The following is an 11,406-nucleotide window of genomic DNA, read 5'->3' as shown; positions in this document are numbered from 1 at the left end:
AAACAGCGGCCACTGGGTGGCTCCCGCCTGTCATCCTAGCTGCTCAGGAGGCTGAGATCTGAGGATCACCGTTGGAAGCCAGCCCAGGCAGAAAAGTCTGTGAGACTCTCATCTTCAGTTAACCACCAAAAAGCTGGAAGTGGTGCTGTGGCTCAAGTGGTAGAGCACTAGTTGTGTGCTGGGGGATAGGGGGAGGGGAGAAACTGAGGGACAGAACCCAGGCCCTGAGTTCAAGTGCCACTATGGACACACGCACACGCACGCGCGCACGCGCGCGCACACACACACACACACACACACACACACACACACACAAGCCATGCATGGCTGAAGGCCTGGCTCAGCAGTACAGTGCCTGCCTAGCAAGTTGAAGGCCCTGAGTTCAAACTTTACTTAGGGGGCTGGGAAGGTGGTTCAGTGGTAGAGTGCTTGCCTTGCATGCCTGAGGCCCTGGGTTCAATTCCTCAGCACCACATAAGCAAAAAGAAAAAAAGCTGGAAGTGGCACTGTGGTAGAGTGCTAGCCTTGAACTGAAGAGCTGAGGGACAGCGCCCAGGCCCAGAGTTCAGGCCCCACACCCAGACCCCCCCCAAAAAAACACACAAAAAACAAACTTTAGTTAGGTGGGGGGTGAGATGGGGGGCACAATGGCCCCTTCCCTTGTTCTCCCTCCCTGCACAAGAAGTACGTGCCCAGCACATGTGTAACCCAGGTACTGGAGTACCTGGGGGCAGTGGGCAGTCCCCTAGGCCCTGAGGTCTTTGCTGAAGCCACACCTCCTTCCCCTACCCTTAACTTTGGCCACACCTATTTCCCCTCCCTTCTTCCTATATAGACAATCTCCATCATTAGTTCCACCCTTCCCCTTGGCCTCTGCATCCCTTACACCCCCTACTCCTTCCATCTCCCGCTGGCAGGCAGTATGCTCTCCCCTCCCCATAAACTCTTTCCTACCTGAACCACGTGGTGATCTTTCAGTGAACAAGTGGCACTATTGTTGTTATGGACATCGTGGAGATTCATGTGCCTGAACCATCCTGTTCCTGCAGTCCCAAGAAAAGGGAGGGAATCTATCCGATAGTAATTTTCAAAGGCAGGTAGGGGCTGAGGGCATCAGAGCTGGGAGGAGGAAATAAGCCCACTCATGTGGGCTCTCTCAGCCCTTGTAACCCGTGCCTTGGCTTGAACCCAAGTTAGGAACTCAAACCAGCGAACATGGGCATTTCACAGTTCTGCTTCCGCTGTCCTAGGACATGGAGCCAGAGGGGGAGATCAGTCCTGCTTGCCCTACCAAGACTTGAGGAGCCCACTCTGGGGTGCTGTTTGCTCACACCTATAATCCCAGCTATGCAGGAGGCTTTTTTATTGTTGTTGGTCGTGGGGCTTAAACTCTGGGTTTGGGCGCTGTCCCTCAGCTCTTCAGCTCAAGGCAAGTGCTCTACCACTTGAGCCACAGCACCACTTCCGGTTTTCTAGTGGTTTATTAGAGATAAAGAGTCTCATGGACTTTACTGCCCAGGCTGGCTTTGAACCTCGATCCTCAGATCTCAGCCTTCTGAGTAGCTAGGATCACAGGCATGAGCCACCGGCACCTGGCTAAAGCCCTCCTCTTGAGACAGGAAATTGAGGCTTTCCAGTCTGGTTGCTGGGGGCTAGGTAAACACAATGCATTTTCACTTGTGCTCTTTACCTCTTCATGGGGGCCTGGAGGTCTTGCACAGGGGGGTTTGGGACTGGGGGATGACCACAAGGCAGCAGAGATCCCTGAGCATCCTGGTCATTTAAGTCCCTGGTGAGTTGATGAAGTACTTGGGATCCAGGATCCAGTTGTGTGTATGTGTGTGTTGTGTGTGTGTTGGGGGGAAGCAGTCCTGTCCTCTGAGGACAGGACTTTAGAGTTCAGGTCATTTTGCTTGCCCAGTAGACATTGGGTTTCCACATAGGGTGGTCATGGCTCTGGCTCGGGTCCAGTCACGTGGGATTGCTGGATAAGTGGCCTTGGCACTTCAGGAGTAGGAATTTTCATTTGAGCCTCAGTCTGTGCCCCAGAGCTTCCTCTTTGACCCAGTGCACAACGAGTCCTGGCATCCAGGACACCCTGTGTGGCTTATGGGGTTAGTTCCTGGACCATCTGCCCTGCCTCCCACCACGTTTGCTTCCTTTCCTCACACTCCCCTCCTGTTGATTCTGTGGATGTTTTGTTCTTGGATCCCACCAAAGTGGAGGTTGGCGTGTGGAGGTCCACCAGGCAAGACAGAGCAGGAGTTAGGGGACGGAGCATGCTCCTCAAACCTGTGCTGCTTTTGTTGTTTGGGAATTCAGTCAGGAGAAACAGGGAAGTCACATTTTGAGAGGTGGAATTGAGAGTCTTTATTAGAAAGCTGGTGTCTGCAGGTGGACTCCTGCCTCCAAGACCTGCAGCCCCTTGAATACACAACACAGCTAGAAAACTGAGAGTAGGAGAGGAAAGAAAGAGCAGAAAACTAATACTGAGAAACCAGATCACCTCCAATGGCGAGATGAGTGGGATACAACGGTGACAGGAAGAGAGCCAGCAGACATGAGACATGGCATCCTGGTACCTGATCTGGTTGCTAAATAAGGTCCTGGTAGGAGGCAGAGTCACTGGGAGCTTAAGAGATCATGACCTAAGATTGGCAGGTCCAGTAACTTATTGTCCAAGCCCTCACCCCTGCCTGTAGGAATTCAGGCACGCCCATTATCTGAGGGAGGTGGGACTTCACCTTCCTCTACCATGAAGACAAGATGGTTCCAGTAAACCCAATTCCCTATCATCTACTGTAAAGGCCTTAGATCGATAAAGACCTTCATAATGGATACTTTTGGTAAAGACCTTCAAAATGGAGTCTAAGTCCACTACCATGTGGCCAAGATGGTGCTGGTTAGACTCAGTATCCTTAATTCACTTTCCCCTACCTAGATGTCTGCCAGACCCTCACTCTGGTACTAGTGAAGCAAGTACTCTGCTGGGTGGGAATCAGGGCTGTTTGCACTCACCTTGCCTTTGTTTACTTATTTGTGTATTTATTTATTTGTGCTGGTCCTGGGGTTTGAACTCAGGGCTTGGGCATTGTCCCTGAGCTTTTTGGGCTCAAGACTAGTGCTCTAGAGATTGAGCCACACTTCTGGTTAATTGGAGATAAGAATTTCACAGATCCGGGCACTGGTGCTCATGCCTATAATTCCAAACTGTTCAGGAGGCTGAGATCTGAGTATCGTGGTTCAAAACCAGCATGGGCAGGAAAGTCCATGGGACTCTTTATGTCCAATTAACCACCAGAAAACCAGAAGTGGTGCTGTGGCTCAAGTGGTAGAGTACTAGCCTTGAGCTAAAGAGCTCAGGGGCAGTGCACAGGTCCAGAATTCAAGCCCCAGGACCGACCAAAAAAAAAAAAAAGAAAAGAAAAGAAAAAAAGAGTCTCACAGACTTAACAGCTGGCTTCAAACTGTGATCTTCAGATCACAGCTTCCTGAGTAACAAGGATTATCGGTGTGAGCCACCAGCACTGGCTCCTTCATCCTGCCTGTGATCATTGTCTTCCTGTGATTCTTGGCCTCTTGTCTAAGGCCTGCAGCTGCTCTGGAGGTTGGGGAGACCCTCTGGGCCTCTCACATTGCCTGCTAATGGCCTCCTCAGCTTCCTGCCCATAGGGGTTGGGGTTTGCCAGTGCCAAGTGCCCACTCCCTTCAGGGAGAGAGGTGTGACACATACTCCTTCAAGGCCTTACAATGCAGGCTTTTCCTTGGTGGATGTGATCAGGGTGGTTCTCAGAAGGTACTAGTAGTTAGCTACCCTTTATTGGGCTTAGGACTGGCTACTGCATTCCTAAAGCTCTCAGCTGTACTCTCTCGATGTTTTCAACAGCTCCATGATGTAGGGATAATTATAATCCCTGTTTCCCAGATAAAAAACAGAGGCCTAGGGAGGTTAACTCCATCTCTCTGTCCCACCCCAATGTAGTCCATCCTTTCAAGGGCTGGGGGGTGGTGCCCTGGCTTACATTCTCTCTCTCTCTCTCTCTCTCTCTCTCTCTCTCTCTCTCTCTCTCTCTCTCTCTCTGTCTCTCCCGCTGTCAGTTACAGGGCTTGAACTTGGGACTTGTGCACTGTCCTTGAGCTTTTTTGCTCATGGCTACCACTTTGAACCACAGCACCACTTCCAATTTTCTGATGGTTAATTGGAGATAAGAGTCTCATGGACTTTCTTGCCCAGGCTGGCTTTGAACTGTGATCCTCAGATCACAGCACCCGGCTTCCACCTACACTCTTGTTTTGAGTTGTACTTCCAGCCTGGAAACTAACTAGCTGAAAGCTCTCTGGGCCACCTGTGATAGAGAAGGATATTCTGAGAAATGGCCCTTCACTCTGTCATCCCTGGGCACCCACAATGCACTGCCTAGGTGTTTTACATGTCTTAACTCATTTAATTTCTTTCTTTGGCTAATAACCCCATGGAATAGGTAGAATTTCTATTTTTGTGTTGTAAATGAGGAAATTGAGGCCCTGAGAGGTTCAGGCACTTATACAAAGATCATACCACAAGTCTAGATGACTCACAACCGTTGCCTTTGTCAATATATTCACATCACTTGACCCTCTTCCTCTTCCTCGATTACCCTAACTGGGGTAATAAAGCCATTTTGCTAAAGCTTAAGAAACCCTTGCCCCAGGGACTCCCCCCCCCCCCCCCCCCCCCGCAAATCCCTTCCTCCCTTGGCGCCACTTGATGGTCCCAGTGCTGACAGAGGGCTGACCAGGCCAGGGATTGATGAGGCCAAGAGGACCTCAGCTCTCCTGTTTACTCTGGCTGCCCATACATACCATGATTAACCCTGCACAATTAAGTTAGGGCTGCTGCTCCCAGGCTGGAATCAGGGGAGGAGAGGGGCCTGGCAGCTGGAGCGGAGGCTTCCTGCAGCTGCTTTGGTTTTCAAGAGGCTGGGGCTCCTAAGAAGGGCTGTGCTCAGCCAGCAAGGCAGGGGAGCATGTAGACCTCAGAGGTGGGGAACTCACCTTCTTGCTCTCTATCCTTTCAACACAGGTCTGGGGCTGGGTTTGTCTGTGTTCTGGGCCCACCTCCAAGAAAGGAAAGAGACCCTTTCCTGCGGATGGCCTCTCAATAGGAAATGGCAGCAGGGGCGGGGAGAGAGGTAAGGAGCTGCTGGATCTATCTGGATTTAGAAGGTGAGAGATAGGCCTGGTTGCACCCCAAACTTACTTTCTGGGGTGAGTTTGTCTCTGTGTCTTTCCCCTAGGCTTGTGAACAACTTCTCTCTTGAGCGTGATCTTGGTATGATTTTGCTTTCTTGCCACAACAGCTAGTGGGGTGATTCTACAACTGCCCATCTCCAGTCCTCTTTCTGGGGATACAGGCTTACAGAATGTCACTAGTTTTAAATCCTAAAGAGTGTTTAAGCCGGCCACCAGTGGCTCATGACTGTAATCCCAGCTACTCAGGAGGCTGAGATTTGAGTTCAAAGCCAGCCCGGACAGGAAAGTCCATGAGACTATCTCCAATAAACCACTAGAAAACCAGAAGTGGCACTGTGGCTCAAGGTAGAGCGCTAGCCTTGAGTTGCAGAGCTGAGAGACAGCGCCTAAGCCCAGAGTTCAAGCCCCATGACTGATTAAAAAAAAAAAAAAAAAGAAAAAAGTTTAACTTCATCTGATCATCCTTAATCTGAGGGAACAGTCTGGAGCTGTTATATGGGAATTTGTTTGTAAGATAGAGAGAACTCACATCTTGAGAAGTTGAAGTCTTTATTAGAAAGCTGGCGACTACAGGAGGACTCCTGTCCCAAAGATCTGCAACCTTGAATGCAGCCAGCACAAAGCTGATAAAGGCAAAAACCACAAGATTGGGGCTGGGAAACAAAGTATTGTACATAAGTAAGGTAGGGAATGGGGATGTGGCTTAGTGGTAGAATGCTTGCCTACCATGCATGAAGCCCTGGGTTAGAATCCTCAGTACCACATAACAGAAAAAGTTGGAAATGGTACTGTGGCTCAAGTGGTAGAGTGCTAGCTTAGAGCAAGAGGGGCTCAGGGACAGTGCCCAGGCCCTGAGTTTGAGCCCCAGAACTATCAGAAAACAACAACAACAAAAAGCAAGGCAATCTGTCTAGGGGAGCAATTAAAGAGCAGGACTTTCCTGGGTTAAACAACAGCTGCAATTCAAAGAATGACCTATTTCACACCTGTAGGCTTTTTGGAAGTGGGTGAAAAGTCCCCACCACCTATCAAGGTGCCAGGATGGTGGTGAGGACAAGATAATGTTACTTAGACCCAGTATCTATATATCATTCCCCACTGTTTTTTGTTTGTTTGTTGGTTGGTCATAGGGCTTGAACTTTGGGCCTGAACGCTGTCCCTCAGCTCTTCAGCTCAAGCCTATCACTCTACCACTTGAGCCACTGTATCACTTCCAGTTTTCTCAGTGGTTTATTGGAGATAAGAGTCTTATGGACTTTCCTGCCTGGGTTGGCTTTGAACTGCGATCCTCAGATCTCAGCCTCCTGAGTAGCTTGGATTACAGGCATGAGCCACTGGCACCTGGCCTTGATTAACTTCTTTTTTTTTTTTGGGGGGGGGGCCCGGTCGTGGGGCCTGAACTCTGGGCCTGGGTGCTGTCCCTCAGCTCTTCAGCTCAAGGCTAGCACTCTACCACTTGAGCCACAGCGCCACTTCCAGCTTTTTTCTTTTTGCTTATGTGGTGCTAAGGAATCGAACCCAGGGCCTCAGGCATGCAAGGCAAGCGCTCTACCATTGAGCCACCTTCCCAGCCCGTTGATTAACTTCTTAACCCAAACAGAATCTCCAGATTGGAAAGGATGGGCTGGATCTGAGCAGTAGCAGCATTTCCAGAACCTATTTATACACCTCCTGCTGAGTTGCCTGTAAGTTCTACAGAGACTTAAGTATAGAAGCATTATTAACTTAACCTAAGGCTGGGGCCTGACTTCAGTGAAATCTATCTCCAATGCTCTCCTGGTTGCTTCTTCTGAATATACTGGTATGGATGGCAGGCAGGGCCAAGAACAGTCAATAAAGTATTTTAGGGCCCCACTGGTTTTTAAGGCAGATAGTGGCAGTGGCTGTAGGATTTTCTTTTACTATCACTACAGAATTCTTTTTTTTTTTTTTTTTGGTCAGTAGTAGGGATTGAACTCTGGGCCTTCAGCTCAAGGTGAGTGCTCTACCACTTGAGCCACAGCACCACCACTTCTGGTTTTCTGGTAGGTAATTGGAGATAAGAGTCTCATGGACTTTACTGCCCAGGCTGGCTTTGAACTAGAATCCCCGGATCTCAGCCTCCTGAGTACTAGGGTTAGAGGTGTGAGCCCCTGGTATCTGGCCAGAATTCCCCTTTGATGCCCAAAACAATGTACCAGGGCAACAACTTTTGGTAGCCAGATTTCCTCCAATAAGGCTAGGATTTCCTGGGCAGACATAGAAGGCTTGGGCCTATAACCATTTCTCATGAGTGCAGTCTCCACACTCAAGGGGTTCTGTTCTTATTACCACTGTTTTCCCATTCCTCTTTTTATCTACCTTTTCTGATTCCCCTCCAACCCCAAAGCCCAATGACTTCAGTCCCTTGATCTTAAGAGGAGCTGATGGGTGAAGATCCATCTTATGTAACTGCTACAAGCTGAGTAGGGACTCTGGCCCTACCTAGCCAGAGATTTGAAGGCTTAGTCTATCTTACCAAGGGGTTTCCAGGATCAGATGTCATTAAGAGCAATTTTTTTTTTTTTTACTCCAAACTGGAAAGGAAGGCATATGAGAAATTAGGGAGGGTAACAAACCACAGAAACAATATAAAAACAACAAATCAATATCTCCCACATATTTGTATCAAAAAGAAAAACCATTAGGCAAGGAACACATTAAAGCTGCGAGTAGAATTATATACAACATTTAACTTTTTACAACTGCACAGATTTCTCAATTCCCTTTTCTAAGGGAATTTTCTCTCTTTCTTTGTATTTTCTTATCTCCTTACTGAGTTTTTAAAAATGCAGTTTGAATTAGCTCTTAGAAAACTTTTGAATTCAAATGACATAGTTTTTCTTTTTTTTGGGGGGGGGGGTCTGGTCGTGGGGCTTAAACTCTGGGCCTGGGTGCTGTCCCTCAGCACTTCAGCTCAAGGCTAGCACTCTACCACTTGAGCCACAACGCCACTTCCAGCTTTTTTTTTTCTGCTTATGTGGTGCTGAGGAATCAAACCCAGGGCCTCAAGCATGCAAGGCAATGCTGTACCAGTGAGCCACCTTCCCAGCCCCATAATTTTTCTTAATGTAAGATAATACCCCTTAGACACATTTGTTGTAAGCTGGTATTCCCCATTTGGTTTTAAAGCAGGGAGAATAGGAGAACATCCAGACTAGCACTGAACTAAGAGTCCATACTTAACAAACTTAAGGAATCTCAGATCATCTTTTTTTGCTATTTATAAAATGTGTCTAATTGAAATTTAAAGTCCCATTTTTATGCCATGGTACTGTATGTGCTAACTTATATTGAGAGCAAACTACATTACACAGGAAGATTAACTTTTCCCTTGTAAAACCTCTTCTTTAAAGCTTTTCCATTTTTTTTTTAAAAGAACAACAATCTCATTACCTACATTACCATCAGGTTTTCAGTATTTGTAAGGAAAAGAAAGAGAGAAACAGAAGCACTTTTGGAATAGGCATAGCCACCCATTGGACTAAATGGACCACACCTTCAATGCTGGCACCTAAGACTGGATGAACTGCAACTTTTCTGCTAGCTCATCCTCATCCCTTGAAGATAGGCAATCCTGGCCAGCCTATGGAAAACTATAGCAGTTTTAGATAGATAGATAAAACCGACAATGTCTTTGACAGTAATTTAAAAAACCTTTATATTTAAATTTATGATACTTAGTCCCAAAATTTAATACTGGAGAGAACTGAAATAAAATAAAAAACCCTAAGTCCTCAAGAGATTTATATTTTTGTTAAGCCAGATAACTCTTGATTATGGTGCTAACAGTTTTATGCATTAAAATGCCAGATTATCTTGAACATGTTTACACACACACACACACACATACACACAGAGTTGTGTACAAAGATCTTAAAGTGTACAAAAATGTATATCAGCCATAAGTTTTCTGGAATTTCAGTAGCAAGAGATACTTTTGCCCATAGCACTATGGAATCATGTGGTCAGTGTTAGAAAAACTTAAATACTTTGGCCAACTAACAAACAGAATCTTTTACTCTTACAGATAACCCAAGATCTAAATGTTTAGACAAACTTTGTTAGCAGGATACATTAGCTGGGCCTTGGTCTCCAGGGTCTACAAAGAGAGGCAACTTGGCTAACAATGCACCTTAGCATATGAATTGACCTTTGCACACTTTTTTGATGGAAGGGTGGGGGTCACCTGAAGCGATACCCTTAACCCACTATGTGACCTGACTCTGTCTTTGGTAATATTTAAATGAGAGCATTTTAAATACCAATTCCAAACTGCCAAGGTTAACTAGGGGTCAAAGAAGCCATATTACAAACTGGAGCAATCCTTAAGAAAACAGAATGAGACAGATAAAGACAAACACAGAAACCAAAGTGTACTGGGTAGGCTTGATTCAGGATCTCCTTCCTCAGCAGAACCCAAAAACTCTCTGTTGTATTCTCTAACCTTGAGGGCCTGGTTGGGGGTGGTGGTCTTGAGCCCATCTGCTCCCTTACCCCAACAGTTCCAAATGGATCCATCCCCAGAAAACAGAAAAACAGACAATCAGAAAACAGGACAGAAAAACCCCAGAGACTCATCTTTGCAATATTCTTGAGTGACTCCAGAAAGACTGACTCTAAAAAGATTTAGTGGCATATCAGGCATCCATGATCCTGGTTATGAGTGGTGGAAGAGCCAATGGGCCCTGAGAAAAGCCTCAGATGGTGTCTGCCCTGTGGAGTCTCCCATCCTCTGGCAACTCAGATTGTGGTGGCCATTAACTAGTGTGGCTTCAAGAAACCCAAGTGCCCTCCTTGGCTCTAGGATCTCACTGGGATCTCCAATGTTATACCAAAATTCGGGGACCCCCAGAAGACCACCAGAGACCACGATCAATGTAAGCAACAAAGAGCCGGTTTATTGCAAGCTCGAGCTTGGTCCTCCGCGCACATGGTAACTGGTGACGCTAAGAGGCCCTGAGCATAGAATCAGGGCCGTTTTTATAGTATTGAACCAACAACTTTAAGGAACTTTTACATAAGAAATTACATGATTGGTTAAATTTACATTTAAAGCAAGCTAAACTGGGCAAATAATGATTGGTTGACCTTTACAGAAAAAATGTCCTTGGTCCATAGCTTGACCGAAAAAGGTTATGTCACACCCAGACCAACAGAATGCATGGCATGTCTCGCCCCTGGCTCTGAAGAATGGGTTGGTTAACAACTCTTAGTCCTAGGTGGGTGGGGGGCAACACCACTTGGGGGCTAACACCTGCCTTAAGCAAACGCCATCTATGGCTCCAAGAATTGTGCATGGCTTTTTGTCATAAATTCCTAGCATTGGGGCTAAAATGGATCACGAGTCAAGTCGCAGAACTGAGATAGAGTGTTAAACAAAAATGGAGTTGCTTAGGTTTCTTAAAACATTATATTTCTTCCCTAGGGCCTTACTGCCTCGGCCTCCAGGAGGGGCGTTGCAGCTGTGGGGATAATTCTGAGGACTTTGCCCCCTTGGTCAGGGCTGTAAACCCTTTGAAGTCTTTTACTAAGCAACTCTAGGCTCCCAGGCTGACATTCCACTACTAAGTAACTAAAACCAGTCACAGTTAAAATCATACAAAAACCATACAATCATCCAATACAAAGCAATTCATACAGAAGCAAAAATGGCTGTTAGATGCTGTCATTATGTATATATATATATATATATATATATATATATATATATATATATATATAATTTTTTGCATTCTTCACCAAATGTCATATGGGATTTGTGTGTGTGTGTGTGTGTGTGTGTGTGTGTGAGAGAGAGAGAGAGAGAGAGAGAGAGAGAGAGAGAGAGAGAGAGAGAGAGATACAGAAAAGCCACATTTTTAGAGGCCGAATAGGTAGAGAGTCTTTATTAGAAAGTTGTGACTATAGGTGGACTCCTGTCCCAAAGGCCTGCAGCCCTGAATGCAACCAGCACAAAACTTATAAGGGCAAAAACCACATGATTGGGGTGTTATACATAAGCAAGGCAAACTATCTAGGGGAACAATCAAGGAGCAGAACTTTCCTGGGCTAAACAACATGACACATCTGTATATTCTCTTAAGCAGGACTTTCCTGGGGCTAAACAACATGGCACATCTGCAATTCAAAGAATGATCTATTTCACATCTCTAG

The sequence above is a fragment of the Dipodomys merriami genome, unplaced genomic scaffold (assembly GCF_024711535.1).
Source record: "Dipodomys merriami isolate MVZ:Mamm:240054 unplaced genomic scaffold, mDipMer1.0.p SCAF_21, whole genome shotgun sequence".
NCBI classification, from domain to species: Eukaryota; Metazoa; Chordata; class Mammalia; order Rodentia; family Heteromyidae; genus Dipodomys; species Dipodomys merriami.
The sequence above is the reverse complement of the archived record's forward strand: the minus strand, read 5'-3'. Positions refer to the sequence as shown.